We start from the raw sequence: 3253 nt of genomic DNA, 5'->3' as shown, positions 1-3253 counted from the left end.
ATGCCTGTAATCCCAGCACTTTGGGAGGCTGAGGTGGGTGGGTCACCTGAGGTCGGGAGTTCGAGACCAGCCTGACCAACATGGAGAAACTCTGCCTCTACTAAAAATACAAAATTAGCCAGGTGTGGTGGCACATGCCTGTAATCCCAGCTACTCGGGAGGCTGAGGCAGGAGGATAGCTTGAACCTGGGAGGCGGAGGCTGCGGTAAGCCGAGATCGCACCATTGCACTCCAGCCAGGGCAACAAGAGTGAAACTCCGTCTCAAAAAAAAAAATTAGCTGGGCATAGTGGTGCACACCTACAGTCCCAGCTACTCAGGAGGCTGAGGCAGAAGGATTGCTTGAGCCAGGAGTCTGTGGCTGCAGTGAGCTGTACTCCAGTCTGGGCAACAAAGTGAGACCCTGACTCTAAAACAGCAACAACAAAACCCTGACATGTAAGCCATAGAGGAGTCTGGGTCTTAAGCATTGGCTGCTCAATTTTCCTTGCTTGGAGCCCTGCAAGAAATGCCTCACTTTCTCTCGCTGCAAATCCTAACGTCAGTGTTTAGCTTTTCTGCGTTGGGCCAGTGGACCCAAGTTTGGTCCCATAATATACCCAGCATGGCAGGCTCCCCTCCTGTCAGGTTTAATTGTCCTGAGTTAATATTTGGTATTATTATGGTCCTCCCCATACTAATGTTTGGAGCACTTCATTCTAATTTCTTTGCTTATTCAGTTGCAACCTTGCTAAACCCAGCCATGAAATATGACAGCCCTGTGCTGCTCTTCACATGGTCTCCAAATATCAGATCCAATAGCCCTCAACCTCCTGCAGGTTCTTGTTTGCACTCAATCAGTAGCACTGTAGCATTTGTTTAAACCTGTGACCTGGATGGTTTTGTTGGTATCTTAAATGTCATCTCTCATTATGAAATGAAATGTCTTAAGAAGGGCCAGACATGGCTCACGCCTGTAATCCCAGCACTTTGAAAAGCCAAGAAGGGAGGATCATTTGAGGCCAGGAGTTCAAGACCATCTTGGGCAATATAGTGAGACCCCTGTCTCTACAAAAAAAAAAAATTAAAAATTTGCCTGGAGTGGTGGTGCACACCTGTAGTCTCAGCTACTTGGGAGGCTGAGGTGAGAGGATCACTGGAGCCTGGGAGACAGAGGTTGCAGTGAGCTAAGATAGAGCCACTGCTCTAGGTGACAGAGCAAGATCCTGTCTCAAAAAAAAATAAAAAATAAAAAATAAAGCTACTGTAAGTTTTTATTGTCAGTGGAATGGATGGAAGAGAAATGCTTGGGGAGAGGAGACAGGGATTCCTTTCCAGGTTAGAGATAGTCCAAGCCATGCAGCAGAAGGAAGCCCGCTGGTCTAAGCAGGGGTGTATTCAGCAGTCATATTACTGTGACTGGTGAGTGTCCAGGAACCAGAGGGGAAAGCTGCAGGCAAACACAGAGTCGAAGAGCATCTTCTCCTTTGAGGCCGCATCTCGAACCTCAGCACAGTCCTAAGCCCCAGGGCCTCTCCTATGATGTAAGCACACTGAACAGTTGCCTAGCCACACCTCCCACCCCAGGGGAAAGGCCACCTCTCTGGGGTCCGGGACTAATAAGGGGAATGAAAGTGATTTGTACTTAACAATAGAGCTGCTAATTGACAATCTGAAAAGAACAAGAGCCAAGCAGGAATAGGGAACCTTAACATGCACAAGGTATTAGAAGCTTCAGATCATGGCAGGGCGCGGTGGCTCACGCCTGTAATCCCAGCACTTTGGGAGGCCGAGGCGGGCAGATCACGAGATCAGGAGATCCAGATCATCCTGGCTAACATGGTGAAACCCCGTCTCTACTAAAAATACAAAAAATTAGCCAGGGGCGTGGTGGCGGGCACCTGTAGTCCTAACTTCTTGGGAGGCTGAGGCAGGAGAATGGCGTGAACCCGGGAGGCGGAGCTTGCAGTGAGCCGAGATTGCGCCACTGCACTCCAGCCTGGGCGACAGAGCGAAGAGCCCGTCTCAAAAAAAAAAAAAAAAAAGAAGAAGCTTCAGATCATAACAGAGAAGAAATGGGAAAGAGAACACAAGAAACAGTCCCATTGACAAGTGGTTTTAGGTCCTGGTTTTGTTTGTTATGCTTATTAGAGTAGAGTAGAACTACCTCAAGGGCAAATGGGCATTTTGTGAGACGGAAATTCCTGGAGTTTCTTAATTTTTTTAATTTAATTTTTTGTTTTACAGACAGGGTCTCACTGTGTCACCCAGGCTGAAACAGTGGTACAATCATAGCTCACTGCAGCCCCAAACTCCTGGGCTCAAGTAAACCTCCCACCTTAGCCTTTCAAGTAGCTAGGACTACAGGTATGCACCACCACACCTGGCTATTCTTAAAAGTTTTTATGAAGACGGGGTCTCACTATGCTGGCCAGTCTGGTCTTGAACTTCTGACCTCAAAGTATCTTCCCACCTTGGCCTCCCAAAGCACTGAATTATAAGCATGAGCCACTGTGCCCAGCCTTGGTTTTAAATATATAAATATGCATATATATTTATGTACATAGATATAAATACATATACACATATATATTTATGTAGATATATACATATATTTATGTACATAAATATAAATATATATATATAACTATAGAAAGTCAGCAACAAAAGTGAGATACAGTTCTTCCTCTTCCCATTGTTTTTCTTAAAAGAAAATCTTTTGAGTGTTACAGCTGTTTTAGAATTTGTCTAGCAGGCTTTCCAGTTTTGCTGGAAAGCCCCAAAATAAATAAATAGAAATCTTTTGCATCAAAGGACATGATCAGAATGTCAAAAGACAACCTACAGAATGGGAGAAAATATTAATGAATCATGTATCTGATAAGGGCTTAATATTCAGAATATATAAAGAACTCTTACAACTCAACAACAAAAACATAACATAGGGCCCAGCACAGTGGCACACACCTGTAATCCAGCACTTAGGGAGGCCGACACAGGTGGATCACCTGAGGCCAGGAGTTCAAGACTAGCCTGGCCAACATTGCGAAACCCCATCTCAACTAAAAACACAAAAATTAGCTGGGCATGTCAGGCGCCTGTAGTCCCAGCTACTTGGGAGGCTGAGGTGGGAGAATCACTCGAATCCAGGAGGTGCGGAGGTTGCAGTGAGCCGAGAATGCACCACTGCACTCTCCAGCCTGGGCAGCAGAGTGAGACTCCATCTAAAAAAAAAAAAAAAAAGATAACTCAGTTAAAAAACGGGCAAAGGATTT

At 45.5% G+C, this 3253-nt stretch overlaps 1 non-coding gene across 1 annotated transcript; it reads left to right on the top strand.

Moving 5' to 3' along the window:
- The first annotated feature begins 2699 nt into the window (after window positions 1-2699).
- On the top strand, window positions 2700-2760 carry LOC115831339. The gene has a single exon (XR_004026857.1). It is a non-coding gene; the product is annotated as a U7 small nuclear RNA (small nuclear RNA).
- Window positions 2761-3253: the final 493 nt, after the last annotated feature.

This window comes from Nomascus leucogenys, chromosome 18, assembly GCF_006542625.1.
Source record: "Nomascus leucogenys isolate Asia chromosome 18, Asia_NLE_v1, whole genome shotgun sequence".
Classification (NCBI taxonomy): Eukaryota; Metazoa; Chordata; class Mammalia; order Primates; family Hylobatidae; genus Nomascus; species Nomascus leucogenys.
Note: the sequence above shows the minus strand (reverse complement) of the source record. Positions and strands in the feature narration are given on the sequence as shown.